Below are 18,480 nucleotides of genomic sequence, written 5' to 3'. Positions count from 1 at the left end.
TGTTTTGTCAAGCAAAACCACCCTTCCATTAAAACGGAGCATAATTTCATGCCTTTTTTTTTTTTTTTTTAACATTCATGCAAAAATAGCCATTTCCCCAACATGTCCCAGAAAGCCAAGTTGGAGAGTGCGTGTGCAAAATTTTACCAAGCCACAAGTATTCCCAGGCCAGATACCACTAAACACAAACTCTCAGTGCCTCACCGCTTCAAGCCAGTCCTAGGGCCTCAGCCTAATTGCCTGGGAGGCAATGGGAGTTTTTAATTTACTTAAAAAGTAGCAGAAATGGGCTTTAAACACTCTGTGTGTGCAGTGACCGTATGAGTGACGCCATGAGATCCATAGCATGTGTGAAAATGGATTGCACATTGCTGAGAGCTTTCCCTGGGCTCTGCCATGGATCGCCTCGTGTCACGTGTGCCTGCCAAGAATTTGGGGATAGGGCTTGGCTGGGAGGTGTCTCTGGGTGCCAAACAAAGTGCCCTTGTCTTGGAAAAAGGGCGCGTGGGAGCCGCGGTGCCGCGTGCGCTCCGTCCATGGGGCAGGGGTGGAAGTGGGAGTTTTAAGGAAACAGATAAACAGCACATAGAAAATGCTCAAAAACAGGGCCATAACTCCCAGCCTCGCCACGTTGTGACCCGAGGTATGGGTGAGAAGTGCCCTGACTCGTACTTGTCAAATGAAACCAGAGCTGTGAGATGCTGCGGTAGAGACTTCTGGGGTTTGAGTTGGGAGCAAACCACCTCCCATGGGGTGGCTTGCTCCTCTTTTATCAGGTTTTGCTCAGGAAGGGAGTTACACACACCTTGGCTACAAATAACGAGAAGAGCGTGATCTATTTTAAACCTGCTGCTGAGGTGGTAAAGAAGAGATAAGTTGAAACCTAACTGCTATCTCGCTTGTGTGTGTGTGACAGATACGGCCAGAAATGGATGAAATTAAAAGCATTTTTCATATGCTAATAGTAACCTGGATGAGGGGAAAACACAGAGAAGGGAGCAGAAAAGTCAAGAGGTTTCTATCCCACGTATATTTCTCCCATTACCTAAATTATAGGACTCCGTTCCCCAAACTGATATACATATTTTTGCTGTGTCTAAAAGCAAATTCTATAGTAGAGTTTGATTTCAGCATCAACCTTATGGCAGCCATGTGGGAGTGAGATTATGGGACATGTGGAACAAAAGTCTTCCAGCCAGAGGAGGCCTTCTGAGCATAATGATTCTTATTTAAATCAGTCTATGTTTTATTACTCAGCTGGGGAGGGGGGAAGGAAACCAAGGAAAAGGATATTTCTTTAAAACCACCGTCACCTGAATTGCAGATGAAGAGAAATTAAGTAGTTTTCAGCCTGCAGAATGGACAAACATTTTCATATCATAATAATAATTTCAAGCAATCCTCAAATCTATATTTTTGGGCGTTTTTTTGAATTTTACATTTAAACTTGTTTTTCCTGTTGGCGTGCCTGCCGATTCATTTGTAAATGTGCTTTAAATTCCTTTGTATATTACAATGAATGCCACCTCTTTAAACGCTCTTAGTAATTTAGCGAACTTCTTTGCCAGTGGGTGAAAGTACAGTATTGTACATGCATAAGAAAAGGTACATTCATTATGCTTCACGTATGAAAAGGTATATTAGGAACGGTTTTGCTTAAAGTGGAGGGGTGAATGGAGGAGCCCCTGATCCATCATAGGGCTTTTGCATGTGTGAGAATGTGTCTCTGTGAGCCCCGACGTCCCGAGATGTGGGTTGGGAACCTACCGGCAAATGTGCGCCTGTGAAACCTGAGAAGATTTATAACAAGTAGGTAATCGGTTCAGGCCCGTGAGAGGGGAGGGAAAGGCTCACGCTGGGGCTGAGATGGAGGTTTAGGGAGAGGGATAGAAAACCTGAGGGTCTGGTTTCTCCCTTCTCCCTCCATGGCTGTCAGGAGGCTCCACGCTGGGCCATGGGAAAGGGGTCGTGCCAGACAGAGGTTTGGGATGCTCCTGTGGCTTTAAACGTGTCTTGGTGTCGGGGCTGATGGCTGGAGCTTGGCACAAAACCCGTCTGTGGTGTGCCCTAGGTGGAGGGACAGAAGTGAGGTGGCCCTGGGAGCCTGGGGTTGCACTGCTTCCCACCTCCTTCCCACAGCTCCTGGCTCCGTCCACGTGAATGGGAAGGTTTAGTTAACGGCATTTTTCTTGGTGTGACAAATACATCCTGTGCTGTGGTGAAAGGTAAAGGGTGGGTATGGTCAGGCAGGGACAGCATCAGAGGAGTGCATGGCCACACTGGGATAAATCCTGCTTGTTGCCTCCCCCTTTTTCTTGAGACCCCTCACTTCAGTGAGGTGAGTGGGATTCAGGCCCTTGGTTTGGCATTGCTGCGAAGAACAACCACAGCCTTGCGGAGAGGGTTGGTCAGTTTATGGCCAATAAACATAAAAGCTGAGAGGGTTTCAATGAAACATTCTTCTCCAAACCAGAGGTCATTCATTTTGCACTTACTCCTTTATGTGGTTTCTGAAAGTTTAATTTTAAGGAGAGGATGTGGGTATGCTCTGTTTGTTTTCTTTCTCTTTCCCTCTCTTTCTTTCTTTCTGAGCTCCTTACTTCGAATTACTTTCAGGGAAACGTGTGTGAATGCTTTCCAGTGGCATGCCAGCTGTCATTTTTCGATCAGGGCTGGGGGGGGAACCCAGAGTTTATTTACAAGACGCAGTTTTAAGCTTGATTCATTGTAATAAGTGTCACTGTAAGGCAGGCGAGGCAGAGTTAGCTTTCATTAACATTCTTCAATTCTGGAGCCCATCAGGAGGTAGATAAGGTACCACCGGGTCCATCCACCTCCCAGACCACAGGAAGACAATGCCAGGAATGTTTGCAATGTGTTTCTATTTTTGTCACACCTATGTGTGGCCATCCATCTGGTCTTAATCAATCAGTCTCATCCCGGAGCTTTGCTGTTCTCCCAGCTGAAATAATACACTTCTTCAGCAGGAGCTGTGCCTCAAGGAGGGTCACTACTCACCATTCCCCAGACAAGGCATATTAACAAGGCTTACATATTTGTAAACATAGGTAAACCCAGGAGGGGTGGTTGGGAAGGAACATTTTGAAATATGAATATTTTATGAATAAACCACTGTGTTGTTTACTTAGCGATATTACACAGGAAAACTTGATGAAGTACTAGAGGTAAATTTGTTTTAGCAAAAAAAACCAACAACCTCAACCCCTCAGAAGCACTGAGACAAAGATAAATGATGAAAGAGAGAATGATCTACCATCTTCTTCAAGCAAAGGTAGCATATATAAAGTATGTTTTTGAAAGAGCAGAGAGGTGGGTGGTGAACACTGTAAAGTGTGCCATTTATTTATTTAGATTGCACATCAGGAGATGAAACAAATGAAAACTCTGACTTGTTAATAATTTACATTTAAGTGGAAAATTCTAACATGCTGTTAAGATACCTCCAAGACCTGACACTGCAAATGCAAATAATTTACATTCTTTGTGTGCACACAACTTCGCTTGTCTGGAAGAAGGAAAAAAAAATTCAAATATGTGTTCAGGGGGCGATGAAAACCAGGAGACATTATAATTATGTTTATTAATTTCGGATGCCTCTTTTGAAGCATTCATGGAGCTGACCTTCCCCATTCATCAGGTGTTCCTGGCTTAGAATCTGCTAGGCCATACCTCCCAACCTAGGAGGTAGGAGATGCAAAGAGGGGGGATTTCTTTTCAATAAGCAGCACTATTACTTCTCCCCCGAACAGCTTATGCAAAAAGTTTTGTGGGGGAGAAAAAAAGCCCCAGAAAAAAAAAAAAAAAAAAAAAAAAGAGGAGTGTGCATAACAATAACTACCTCTGTCCCTTCTGTTTTTGTTCTTTTCATGTCAGGGAACTTTTTAGCCGTGCTGCCTGGGTAACTGCTCTGGAAGGTTGGAATATCTCTTGTTGAAGGAGGTTTGTGATTGAGGGCCCTCTGACACAACCTTTTGTTGCTCTGAGGTGTTTGATCCTCTTTCCCTTTCTTCTAAAACCAATCCCATCCCTTTAAAAAATGGATAACCAGCACTTCTTTTACTTATTGTCAGCTTTTGGAAAGTTTCTGTGGGGGGTTGTAGAAGTTTAACTAGTTAACCCCTTGCATCCTGATAGCGGGGCGCTATTAGTCCTCCTCTCTCGCCCCTTCCCGGACAGGGAATATTTCCATAGCTGTGTCAGGTATGCAAATCCTCTTTATAGGGAGCCATGTGACGGGTTGGCTTGCAGACAGTTTGCTCGCTGATCTTTCTTTGCCCTGGAGCTTGCTAAGGAAAGCCAGGTTCAGCTCTGAGCATGAGCAGGGGCTGAGCGCTCGCTCCCCAAATCAGGACGGTGGCTTCTCAATCGCGCTGAAATTTCAAAATGAGTCAGAATTTGTAGCTGCTGAATTTCTTCTCTTTCCTTGAACTGAAACTTGTGAGAGTCACCACAGGCGTAGGCTGATCTGATACACTTTTTTTTTCCCCCTCTCTCTCTCTCTCTCTCTCTTTGAGAGCAGCTCTGAATAACAAGAATTCACAGAGAGTCGCTCTTCAAAAGTGTGCGGCCAAATCTGAAAGTAACAAAGGAAGAACACCTTAAAATGAGATGTGTAATAAGGACGCTTGCTCAGAGCCTTGAGATTAAAAATGAGACTGTTTTTTGGTTTGTTTTTTTCAAAGGGAAGGGACACAACCCAAGCTATAGGAAAGAAAAGCAGCTTAAATGGATTATTTAACAAAAAGCAACTTCTAGCTCCTAGATAGTGACCTACATTCTGCACACAATGATGATGTTTTACGGTGGTGATAGGGTTAATAACCTAACATCATTCATGTAGTGTTTTTTGAAAATTGAATTTTACTGCTACAAAGTAAATGTAACAGCCCTCTGGAGACAATATTACAGGCACTTTATTGTTTGCTAAGCTGATGTCATCTTTCTACGGACTGACTTTAAAACAAAGGCAGAACATTTATTACAAATATCACTGTGTGAAAGGAAATCTACTGAAATATTGTTTAGAAGGTGGACTGATAAAAATGTATTAATACTTGGCTTTGATTATCTGCAAAGTTATGCCTGTGGAATGCTTTCTCGCGTGATGTCTGCTCATGAGAAATGTTCATCTTGGATATTGCACCTACTTTTATTTTAATGTTATCCATCTCTGGGCATGTGTTACTTTTAAAATGTGTTTTATAATACACTCTACAGCTCATTTATAACTCTTCGCAGTTTCTTTGTAAGAATGTAAATGAGGTTCTGATCAAAACCTAAAATATTTCCCTTCAAAGCATTTTCATGTAAACAGGGCCATGCCCTCCTTGCTGAAATCACTGCAATTCTCACGTGAATAAAACCAATGAGACTTGGCCCTGTCTTACAGTCATGCTTTAGCTCTGATCTGCCTTCTGCTGTGACCTTTACCAGTGTCTGCAGGCTATGGACCCATTAAGATCTCTGTTTTCCAACCTGGAAACCCAATCAGGTGCCTACAGCAGCATCACCCAGCATGGCAAATATGCTGGAGGCTGAAGATTCAGTGCCTACAAGTGAAGTTATACTCTTTTGAGAACAACACCATATGTTTCTGTACACAGTATCAATGAAATGACCAGGTCTGAAAATTTTAGCCTCGTTGTAGATGACCCAGAGCTTTGAGTTTTATCGTTCCCATGCAGCTTCTCTAAGTACGTTTCAAGTGAGCAAAATGCATTTGTCCCTTTCGAGAAAAGCAAACGATTCATTTGCAAATAATTTAATATCCATTAAAGTTTAAATTTCCTTTGTTTACTCACTTGCAGAATGAATCAATGACCATTGCAAAGTAATAAGTACAGTGAGGGAAAATGCATTTTCCTGTATCATGGTACCACAGTTGTGGCTTTTGCAGGTGAAGCATAAAAAGAGGTGAACAGCTTTATGAGGACGGGTGTCTAAGCAACTGATTAGCTCATCTTTGTTGAAGGAAGACTTCAAGAGAAGTGTAGGAAAGAGGGACAAATTTAGAAAGTGAGTAGTGGAGTTAGCAGTAAAACAAGTAACTTAGTAGGAGTCTGTGATATTAGTATCACTTCTGCAGTCTGTGAACGTGTAATGCCCTTTGCAAAGGTGGACATCTACCTACGCTCCCCAGCAGGAATTTATATTCATAACCCCCTTGTTATATATTTAATGCTGACAGGTTGTGGCAGCTTATATCAGTGGGATTAAAACTGGCAATCAGATGATAACAGTTTACTTTTAATATCCTCAGAGCAAAGTTTTCAGATTGCCAACAATTATCAAAGGGTGTCTTGCCTGGCTCATTAATGCTAATATTCTTAGATGTTTGAATGTGATTTTGCATGTCAAGCCAATCTCCCTGGCATACCTCTGGACATCCTTTGACTGGGGCTGTGTGGCATTTTTTTGTTTGATCTTTGGGGTTGCTCAGATAAATTTAATCCTGACATAAGCAATACTCATTCTGACATCAGTAGGATCTGCTCATAGGTAGAGCAGGGACAGCAGGCTCTGTCAGAATGTTGGAAAGAAGTTCTACTATTTAAAAATATAATTAAGAGCAGACTATTAACCTTTGGCTTAACCCAGAAGTGGAGGTTTGTCTTAACATGACTGAATACAAATGTCCTTGCTTTTCTACATGAAATACCTTCCAGAGGCTTTATTCAGAAATGCTGGGTGGGTCTGACCCAGGTTCTGCAGAATTCACCTCGAAGGTTTGGTGTCCCAAGGTACCTCTTCAATAAGGCTTGACCTGAGCCTAAAGCTCTGGGGCCTTATGAGAGGAGAAGGTCTCTGTGTGCAGGCTGAGGCCACAGCTTTATCCAGCAGTTTCCACTTCTGTAAGAGTCAGAGGGAAGGGACGGAGGGCTCCTGGCTCGTATCATTCGGTGCTTCCCGATGAAAATCAGTTGACTTGCGGCTGTTGATCCCAGCTCTGGCTTTGACTCATGCTGGCCACTATTCCCAAGGCCTACAAGAGGGCTATATATAACTACAATGTATAATGGTTGCTGTTAAATGCCTCAGCTTTGCAAATAGATGCACCAGACATCTCCTTTCTGTCTCATGTACTACAATTGTTTCAATTGTTTGAAGTCAAGTGCTTGACGCCTCTGAGAAAGAAGCCTCTGTAATGTCTCCCACAGCAGATAAGGCCAGTTGAAATGAAAATAAAGGTGATTCTTTATTGAACCCTGAACACAGTCGGGACTCTGTAGTTTTCTGGCTGCCTGACTGGAATAGTGCAGTCCTAATGCCACAGTGGAGGGCTCTGAGCACTGACCTGGAGCTTGTAGTCTTGAAAAAGAGCCCCAAAACAGAGAACAAATGCATGCAGAAAGGGAAAATAAGTACTTTCTTGCAGGGAAAATGTTGAAACAGCACGCCAGGTTATACAATCAGCATTTCTTCATTATTTTAGTTGTACTCTAGAATTCAGAAAAGGTTTGGCCTTAAAAAAACCCATCCCAGCAGCAACAATGGCTATAATCACACATTTGAATGTAAGAATTAGTTTTAAGCAGAGCACTAGAAAAAAACCACCCCAAAATCTCGAGAACACTTTCAAAATAACCAGAGAAAAATAAACCATTCCTTATGTCAGTCTTGTTAGAGAGGGATTAAGAAACTGGCAATTATTTTGGCGACCTTAATTGTTGCTCTGCAGGAAAATATGTAATTAGAGCACGTTCGCAGGCCTGCACACCTGCAGCACATCCTACAGTATAATGTCAGCTTTCAGTGCTTGCTGGTGCCAGGTTCTATCACAACCAGGCACAGTGATGCTCTGAGAACATTTCGGACTCGTGTAATGTAGCTTCTGTGTATGAAAGAAGCAGGCATTTACACTGCCATACAATGGAGTGCATTACTGCAACACTGGTTTCATTCTTTCCCGACGCCTACCTTCAGCGCTGCTCTGGTTTACTCAGTTTGAGGTTTTATTGTTACGGTATAATAGTCCTGTACATTTCTGAAATTCCCTTATTATTCAGCTTATTAATACAGTACTGGCTTGATTATCAGGCTGCAGTTGTGAAGGGGAAGATTCAGCGTGTTAGCAAAGTCAGAAGCTGGGTAAATTCCTGGGATAATGAGAACAATTGTTTGACGTGTTTGAGCCCGGCTCTGTGTGTGCACACGGCCGCCAATGCCAACGTACATGTGTGCGTGCATGGGGTGCCCCTGCCTAAAAACAGAGTGAGAAACGCTGGAAGTCAGCTTTAATTTCTTCACAGAATGGAGGGGGGAATAATCCCTCCTTGTGCTGCTCTTCGCCTTTACCTCTTCCTCGTGTTGCTCCTCTGGAAAACTGGAGAGCGAGTTAAAATAAAGGCGCAGTGGAGGGAATAGCTGTCTTCCAGCTAAATTCAGTAATCTGGCACGCTGATAGTTAACAGACTTCTCCCCCTAAGGGAGATACACTGTATTTTGCTATCTGACATGTTGTCATATATAAAGAAATCAATTGGTAATTAAATGATGCACCTTGTGAAGATGACAAAAGGCATTTGGTTGCGAAAAGAGAACTGGGTTGTGAGGGGTTTGTAATGAAGGCCTAATGACTATTCATAAGAGATTTTCAGTCCGTTGATCCACTTGACTGGAAAGTTCTGCCCTGGAGAGTTAGTGCTGTCAGATTCTCTCACCTCAGAAAGCCGCCGCGATCGACGGTGTGGAGTATGAGCGAGAAATTATCTAGTTGTTGCTTCAGGCCTGTCTTAGGTCACATGCAGAAGGCACACATCTGGCTTCCTGTAGGTGCAACCTCGGGACATAAACTTTGACTAATTTTTAAACTATAAATATGTAAGGCTGACACTGAATAAGTTACCTTTTATTCATGTTTTCATAAATTTTCTAGTGCGTTAAAGGCTTTAGTGGAGCTCCCATTTTGGACTTCGCAGCTTCTGTTGCTCTTGCAACAGTTTTGTTTTCCTCTCCCCCGACAAGTGACATTTTAGGAGATTTCTGTGGCGCAGACACTGCCCACGTTATCTCCCCTCTCCTCGCCCACGAACAAGAGGCCAGCCAGGATTATCATGGTAGGGTCACCTACGGAGAGGACCTGGTGGAGATGTCAGGAAGAATTATAGGGTCTCCACACAGATTTTGCCCCCAGTGGAGCTTTTTGTTGGTATGCATTTCTCTGGTCACTAGCATTCAGGATAATCATACCAGACCAACCAGAGTCTCCTCCTCTGAGGTATTTCCTGATCTTTTCCATTTGCAGGATGTCCCTTGGATGGGATTGCTTGGAGGTGACACACCAGGAGGTAGATACCCTCAGTGTCCTAGTTAAACCCAGAGTTGCACCCTAATTGCTGAGACTACAGACATGAGCACCTTTTGCACATCCATCTCCAACGTTGCACCCTCTTGAGTGAATAAATCTCTCTCTAGCGAGTGGTATTTTATAATTAAAACTGAAAAGGAACAAATTGATTTCAGGAAGCTATTCCGGAGCGAGTAGACGTTTCCTTATGCTGATCAAATCCAGCACAGCTCCTGGGTGAAAGCTCTGAGCTCTGTGCATGTTTGCTTTTGAAAAGTGGCCATCCACCTTATCTTATCAGGCAGCTCACCTTATCAAAGGTAAACATATTTACCACCTCGTTAAAGGTTCTTTGCAACAGCACTCCAAAGCTGTATTTGTGGACAAAAACCTGTCAAAGTCATTGTTTAAGACAGACAGGAGGACAGTTATGGTGAACTTTGGGGGTTTCTGTCTGTCAATAGTGGAGCAGCAATGCAATTCAATACATTCTGCATATTTCAGATGGTCTCATTGGTGTTTCCTTCTTGTGTATTGTGGTTACTGAATTTTGCTGATGTGTTTGCCGGAGCTGACAAGGTAGACCAAATGAATGGACAAATGCCAAAAAAACAATTATGTTTATTAATGTACATTGATTGCTTGTTTAGGGTATAAAACAAATTAAAAAATACATTAGTATTTAAACCTTCTTTTTATAGCTGGCCTAATGACTACACGTAATAGAGTGTCTAGTAAAGGACAATCTGCAGTACCTATAACTCCTGGCTTTATTGTCATATTATTTGAGTTGAGTTTAAAAGGATGGTTCTTTTATCATTTCTTTAAATGACAGTTTGTATTCTTTATCTTTTTTTTTTTTGTAGTATATAGGCCTTAAGTCAACTCATTAAGGCCATAATTAGCTAATCTTGTTTACTTTAAACCCAATATTGACCTCAGCATTCTGGTTTTGTGTCACCCAGCCACCTTTGGCTCCTATGGAAAGCATGGTGGGACCCCAAGAGTGTGGGGAGGTAACTTCCCCCAAACCCACCACCTTCTTGCCACACCACTTTCCCCAAGGAAGGAGTGGAGAAAAGCCCAAACCTTTGTCTGTATTTACTGCTTTTTTCCCGATTTTCCCCATGCCCTCAAGCACTCAGGAGGAGCAAGGTTGCCAGGAGTGTGAGCCCTTTGAAGGAGGAGAGGAACATGCTCAGTCTTCCCCTTCTTCATCCCAATTCCCATGGACGTCCCCAAGACCCACCACACGCCCACCATCAAACCACAGCTTCTAAAGTGGGACTGACTGACACTCAGGAGAGGACTCTGGGTTTATGGCCCAAGAAGTTGCTAAATAATTTTACAGTATCTCTTTTAAGTTTGGGCAAGAAAGTTATAGCGCTTTAAGTTAAGGGCAACATCACTCAGTAGGGCCTTAGAAGTTCTGCCAAATAGCAAAGTGAAAGCCATAAAGTAAACATGACTTAGCGACACCTGGACCTTTCAGGTTTTATAGCAATTGTTTATAATGTTGGACTGGCCTCTAAAATACGTCTGCAGAAATGGTGCCGGAGCTTTATTTTACCTAACTTGCTCACTTTTTATGTTCTACTCAGGTTCTACCCTTCATTATTTGCACTTATTTAAGGAGTCCTGCTTTCTTTCCTTGCTCTTTTACTTGCCTTTTTTATTCACTGGCCAAGGCGGTGACGTAGATTTAACAGCACGGTTTCCATGTTTAATGGGTGTCTCTCAGAATTCCTCAGCATTATCAGCACATGTGGCTCAGAACACGGCTAAACTGGCTCCAAAATATGTTTTTACCATTTTCTGGGTTCTCTTCTGAAAAGAAAAGCAGAGATGCTGCTGTTTCAAACAGCAGTAATTGGTTAAACTGGTTCCAAAATATACTTTTACCGTTTTCTGGGTTCTCTTCTGAAAGAAAGGCAGATATGTCATTGTCTCAAACAGCAGCTAAAAAAAAAAAGGAACTAATTCTGAATCCACAAAAGTTCCCTTAAAATGATTTTTTTTTGCTTCTCAGTTGGAAACTCTTCTCATACAAAGCCCCTATAAACCTACCTCAGTGCTACCAAGCCCTATTGGAACTAATGGGGCCTGACAGTTCTTCAGTTAAAAATTATACATGAGGGTCACTTTCCCTTAAATTATCTATTGTATGCCAGCTGTTCACAACTACAATGGTCTTACTTTCTTCCCATTGCCTAAAATGGTTAACTTCACCACAAAGCTGTCTGACTCTCACTGCAGAGGGCTTTTAAAGGCACTTCTTCATCCTAAGCAGCACCTTGATGGCACTACTAATTTCAGATAGATTTTTATCAGTTTCAGGGAATGTTGGGAGTGTTTGTTTTGCTTGTTTCGTGTCATAACACTTGAGATATATCATAATTTCTCATTTGCTGTACAACTTTATTCTATTTTTATGCTTCTGAGTGATGCTGCTTTAAGTGCCCATGAGTGGTACTTCCGGACCATAAGCACTATCAGAGGCAACCTCAGGCAGATAAAACTCCTTGTCTTTTTGTTGGGGAGGGGAGAAAGGGTCATCGTCAAGTGCTGGGTGGTTTTTTTTTTTTTCTTCCCCTATTTTTTCTTTCCTTCGTGCCTATTAAAACTGAAGCTCCCACATCTTCATAAAGGGAGACTACTCTTAGGTCAGACTTATTTCAGAATCAAAGCCTTCATCCTCAAGTGCTTCTCATTACTTGCTAAAGGCTTCAGTGGTCATTTTGGGGCTGTAATTAGAAAGCCTGACACTTTTAAGGGATGCCTGTAGAATGAAATATTTCTCAAAGTTTATTTTTGGGTTGGCTTTTTTTTTTTTTTTTTTTTGGGTCCTGGTTTGAAAACAAGAAGCAACCAACTTTCCTGGCCTCCTTGATACTTAAATAAACCTGCCACCCTTATTTCCATAGATTAATGAATAGTGGAAAGTACGTGGCAAAGGTTTATTCTCATACTCCTCCCTGCCTTATCAGGGGCATTCTTTTTAATTATAAGATAAGCGTGATTTAGTGGTTATTTTTGCAACCTGGCAGAGCTACCACATCTGTAGGGCTGCTTGATTTTTTAGCATCCAGTAGCTTTCATGACCCATGCTTCCCATACCTCTGGGCAACTGAGGAGCCTCCAGCAACACAACCAGTTGCAGCCGAAACCTGGCGCAGCTGCATATGGATGCTTATCATTAATTTATTTAAAAACCCGGTCACTGATCCACAGGCTGCGGCAGCTGGACAAGATCCCATATTGGTTGCAGTTACACATTTCTCCCGCTCCATTATGTGATCTTTCAGGGGTTGGGTGCATTAATATGCAACTGTTCTGTTTTCTTTCAGCTGGCTTGTAAACTCTTTAACCAGCCGAACAGAGTTTGCAATTGTTACGGGGGTTGAGTGGGTGGATAGGAGCCGGGGCTGCAGCCTTGTCCAGTTGTAGATAGAATAAAATTGACAATGATGCAATGGAGCTGGCATCTGGACAACTCCGTGGGATGAATGGCACTGCTCTCGCAGTCCCTCCGGTGGTTGTACGCCTTGTAATAGCTAGCGTAGGAAGGGTGGTGAAAATTGATATGCACTATTACTACGTGTATAAAACTTAACACTGGGGCCATAGCACAGGTGGGGGGTTCCTGTTTATTGATTTTTATGACTCGGTTAGAACATACGGCTAATGCTTTTATACTCCAGGAGCTCTGGGAGTGCTCACCTCAGGTAATAAACCTCTCCGTACTTTGCGGCAGTGCGCGATTTACATGTGAGCTTACGTTCCTCTGTGCAAAGCCATCCCTCTCCCTTCAGGGATACGCGGCTGAGAGGGAAAAGAAAGCGACTTAAAAGTGGTTTTATTTCGGATTTTGCAAGCTACCCATTCCTGCGATGGAAATGGTCCCTTATTCTAATTACTCATATTTCCAAGAAAATTAGTCACACAAACTTATGCTATGTGTTGTCTCAGAGGTTGAAAGCAAATTAGGTTTCCAATAAGACAGTACATCAAACAAAGTAGCATGTTCTTGATGCAGATGACTTTTTTTTTAGAATTATGGTTGGACACTTTTGGCAGACAGATTGTCTTTTACTCTATCAAAATGACAGTTTCTTTTGTAACTGCTACATTCATAATTAGAAGGAGAGAAGCAATCTGCCCAATTTAATATACTAAAAGAAGTTTAGTGTCTTGTGCTAGTAATTTCATTATTTTTAAATATGAATTAATTGTCTTAAAATAATATTGTTAGAAGTATAACTAGTAGGATTATGGAGCTAATTCTCTTCTTTTTTAAACAGAGAAATCAAAGCTCCTATTAATGCACTTCAGGCTAGATTAGGATTTTAGGTTTATATCAGGTGTTCTGTTTGAAGATTCAGGGGAACAGGCTGGAGGAGGGGAAAACGAATCTTTAATGTGAAATTCCTCTGTACAAAACCTGAGCTTTCCCAGGTTTACTGTAAGCTTGCAAAGCTTAACTCGGGGTAATGAATGAGGAGAGCTAGATGGTTTAGCAGCCTGGGAATAGAAGAAAAGGCCTTTCACCTCGGGTTCACGCAGTTTCCTCAGGGAGCTCGGTGCCAAATGGGCTGCCTCTTTATTTTTTGGGTTGTTGTGAGAGGAGTTTCACACAGTCCCTGAGCTTTCTTTGTTCCTGGTGTTGATATAATGGTTATTCTAGTGCCCAAAATTGCACAGGTTTGCAAACACAAGGTCTCTGGTTCCCATCGAAACTCACGGGTGCAAGACATAAGTCAGCAGAAAGGCCTCCAAAAAATCTGATAGATACTTTGTTCAGAAACAGTATTAACCTTGAAAGTTTAACTTTCTCCCATGAAATCCAATCCTAACACGGGTTGTGCCTCAGTATTGTATTGAAAGAGGGAATAACTTTTAATTTCAAGTCAGATCTTTTTTGCTAAACATTCTGTTCTCTTTTGACCTCGAGGTAGGCACTGGCTGAAACCTGACCCCACTCAATGGCACCCAGAGGATGTTCCTATCCCAAAGCAATGAGCTGGGGGCTTTGGGCAGGTACCTGGTGCAGGAGGCTGCACATCCTTTGGGATAACTGTTGTACATTTTGACACGTTATTAGAGGATGAGCTCCAGGTGGGAGTCCCACAGAGAGGATCTGGAGCACCCAGGAGCATCCAGGACACCCACCTTTCCCTCAAGGGTGCTGTTATTAACACCACTTTTAGAAAAGGGAAAATACAGAAGGTCGAAAGAAAGGGAAAACACTTGAAGGCTTGAGGTCTGAAGCCTCATTCCACATCCCTTCTTTTACCTCTTAACCACAGACAATGCCTCTGAAGTTTGCACATTTAAAACAACGCAAATAATGCATTTTTAACAGAGATGTTTTCTCTGTTGGGACATTCCCCCCTCTTGCTGCTGTTCTTTTTTGCTCAGTATCAGCCGAGTCCTTGCCCTTTGCCACCAGCTCCATAGGAAAACAGCTGCAGAAAGCCTTATCCCAACCAGAATAAAATCATTATGACACAGCAAACCCAAACATGACATGTGGTTTCAACAGCCTCTTATGCCCTACTCCGCATTTCCTTTTGGCTGCCAGGATAAGGTTGGGGACCTGCCTAATAAGAACATTTCAGCTGACCATGAGGCACATGTAGATAGGAGCAACTTTGAGCCATTTTAAGCTCAAATTCTGGTGGGAAGCGAGCTCTGGAGGTGGTGTTACTTCACATACACACATGCTGGCAGCCAGTAGCTCCTCATGTGCACAGCAACAAAAATCCATGCTGAAAGAACATCAGTTTTATCACCAATTGCAGCATTTCTAGTGCTGCAAGGCATGAATTTTGCCCTTTTTTGCATTGATCAGGATATATTGAGTGAGACACCTGGTAGGAAAAAATAAAAAAGGGAAATAGGCCATGGAAAATATGTAGTCAATGGAGGGGTAGCTGGAGGAGCACAGCTTATGTCTCGCTTCCCTTCTCAGGTGTCTGGCAGAGGAGTAGGAAATCACAGGTGAAGAGTGCTGGGGAAAATCCCACATGAGGGCATGGCTGGGTTTGACCTCCCCTCTTTTTCTTCCACCTCCTTCTCCTCCCCATGGCACCTCCTGCTTGCTCCTGGTGCCATGTGAGCACTGGATTGGGACCAGCTTGGCCATGGAGAGATGGGCACTGTTATTAATTTGGTGTCCTACCTTTAGTACCATGAGCAATTAAGGGATCATGGATATTCAGGAGCTCTTGTCTCTGCAAAACCCAAGGAGAGCACCATGGGCATGCAGAAGGCATCTCCTCACCCTCAGGACATTGTTTCCTGCTGTGTTTTCAAGGCTCACAATGAACTATAGAGGCTTTAAAGCCAGTTAGAGAGGACAATCAGATATTTTTTCCCTAACAGAAAATGCTGGTGGTTTAGATATATGGGTCACTGCTAACTCTCCCTCTAATACTTTCTGGTCGATACATACCAAAGGGGAGAGAAGTCCGAGGCATGTCTGTCCTTGGCATGGAGCCAAATGTTCATTTCAGTAATGCTATTTACTGGGAGACATCTTGATTAACAGAGCTTAATACTATGTGAAATCATTCCCAGTCTTCTAGTTCTAGCAATACCTACACTGTTGGCTCTTTCTTTTTGGTTTTGGGAGTTTTTTTAAGTGTTTCTCCCCATAACCATCAGCTCCCAGTGGGCATCCTGTCCTTCCCCAGGACATCATGTCATCGCCTATATGCCTACACGTGGTGAAACCCAACATGAGAGCAATGGACACTGGCTCAGAGGGCTGTTCTTACCTGTCCTAAAGCTGATAAATTTCTGCATGTGTCTCAGGAGTTTCACATCTGCCATCTAATGTGGGAAAGAGTGAAGTTGCCCAGGTACTTTTTCATTTCTCGCTGGCACAGAGCTGCTGGGCTGGGAGCTAAGCGTCGCACTCATTTCTGTAAATTCAGAAGCCAGTGCTGGTGGTGAAGTTTTTCACACAGCTTCTTCAGTGACCCCTAACATCTGCCTAACCCTTAAGCGTACACAAACCATTTCTGACTTGGGTTAGAGGGCAGAGGGATATTTTTGCCGTGCTCTTTTGCAAAGCATGTTTGTTGTAGCTCCAGGCCAATGATTTTTTTTTTTCCTAAGCGTTTTTACCTAGCAGATTTATGTACTGTGAGCATCTCTCTGGTCATGTTTTTCCAGCGAACAATGCCGGATTTCCCCTCAATATTGAATGTATCCGAGGCTGGGTCTTTTATCACTCCTTTTCTTCTCGGGATCTCAGAGTTTTGGGGTCTTCCTCGTTTGTCTCTGAAAGGAGCAGCACTGAAAGCATTTCCACCTGGATGTTTAAATTATTTAAGTTGCAGGAACCAGACCTTTTCCCTCCTGAGTAGTTGTGGGTTTTAAAGGCTAAAATTGCTTCATCATGCCAAAGTGAAAGTATGCATAAATTATTTAGTTAAACCTGAGAAAATACAGACTTTTTCTCAGTGATCTTTCAAGGGCTGCCTACTTAAATTTCAGAAGAATGGGCAGGGGTTTCTCTTTCTCTCGCCTCTTTCTTTCTCTTGAAAAATATTTTAAGTACCTATTCAGTCTTTTCTGAGATAAAGCTGTGACCAAAAATTGGAGGGCTGGGTTTTGAGCAAGTTTCAGAATAGAAAGGAAAATGCTGTACAAATCCTGAGTGCCCCTACTTCATCACGGACTTATGAATGCTCTCACCAGAGCAGGTAACAGGAGGTCGTGCCTGCTCCCAGTGCCAAGCAGAGGTTTGTGTCAACATTTCCCCCATGGTCTGTGTTTATCAGAAATTTGTAGCTTGACTGTAAAACTACAGAGGAGAATTTTTGGGGTTTTTTTTAGCTAACTTCCGAGGGGATTTTAATTAATTTTGGGCCATGCTGTGGTATTCTTTGCACTCTGCAATACAGAAACATCTTGTTGCGGGCACTAAGAGCCAGGTCATGCTCTTCTTGTAGCAGGATCCATCCCTATTTATTTTTAAGGTGTAACGATGCTGGTACTGAAGTTAATGAGAAAGCTCCCTTGGCTACAGGGGAGCAGGAATGGTGTTTAAACCTTCTCCAGGCCAGCAGAAGGACCCACCAGCAAGGGACCTGGTTCTGTCAACACAGCAGAGTTTACAGGACTCGTCCCCTGTGTAAAGAAACCTGATCTTTTCCCGGCTGATGTCAATATTTCTGTCACTGGCTGTGGGATCTAGATTAGGGTCAGATATAGGGATGTAAAAGAGAGGGGGAAAAACCCAACACGTTTCCCTGTGAAGGCAGTTATTTATTTTACAGTGTTTTTTTTATCATATAGTCTGTCTCCCTCGTAGTTTGTGGCGGTGGGAAAGGAAGGAGGAAAAAATACTCTGAGAAGAAGAAATACAGACCCTGCTCCATGGCTGAGGCTAGAGGGAACTCATTGCAAATTGTGAGGAGTTATCAGAGGGATAAGATTGCTGCACGATCCATTTCTTCATTTCGCAAACAATTAATTTGGCCTTGTTGAAATGGAAATTAAAAAAATAACGGGGAAAAAAAATAATCTGAACGAAAGGCCACGGCCGGTGGGGAGGGCAGCCGGGTCCTGGCCCTTCTGCTGGAGTCAGGGACGTGGCTGGGAGCTGGAGGGTGGCAGCAGCCACTGCAGGAGGGTGAAGTGTCGGGGTCCATCCGCCGGTGATTCATTGCGGGAGCGACGCCGGCACCGGGCAGGGCAGTGACTTCACATTTAGGGGATTGTGGCATGCCTTGCCATGAATATGTATTTTCAGAATGAGTGTGTACACCGAAATCCCTTCAGTTTTTAGTCAATGGAGCCCTTACAATCAATCAGGTAGATGATACCATATGTGCAAAACCAATAGAGATCACAAAAATACATATTTATCCAAGCTGGTCCTTCAAGCTGTTGTGGTAAGTCAGATAAATTTTGCATGTTTTCAAAACTGGAGCAGCGGCGAGCAGAGAGCTGGAAAGGATGTTAGGAGCTGGTTCCTAATATAAATTCTGCTTAGCTGCTAGAAACTCTTCCTAGTTCCTCCTACCAACTCCCATCTACTTTAATCAACAGTTTGGGAGGTTTATCTCTTTTGCACTTTGAGGGGAAAAGGAGCACAGCAGAAATAAGAGGAGAAATAACTTTTGTGGCTGTGGTTAAGTGAGAGAGTGGAAACAAGAGTG

General features: G+C 43.0%; 1 protein-coding gene across 1 annotated transcript in view; it reads left to right on the top strand.

Moving 5' to 3' along the window:
* The window catches only part of ZEB2 (zinc finger E-box binding homeobox 2), a 114,189-nt gene that overhangs the window by 36,387 nt on the left and 59,322 nt on the right, over nucleotides 1-18,480 (top strand). The window lies entirely within an intron of this gene.

Source organism: Melozone crissalis, unplaced genomic scaffold (genome assembly GCF_028551555.1).
Source record: "Melozone crissalis strain CALT ecotype California unplaced genomic scaffold, PUWL_Pcris_2 ptg000023l_1, whole genome shotgun sequence".
Classification (NCBI taxonomy): domain Eukaryota; kingdom Metazoa; phylum Chordata; class Aves; order Passeriformes; family Passerellidae; genus Melozone; species Melozone crissalis.
The sequence above is the reverse complement of the archived record's forward strand: the minus strand, read 5'-3'. Positions and strand labels throughout refer to the sequence as shown.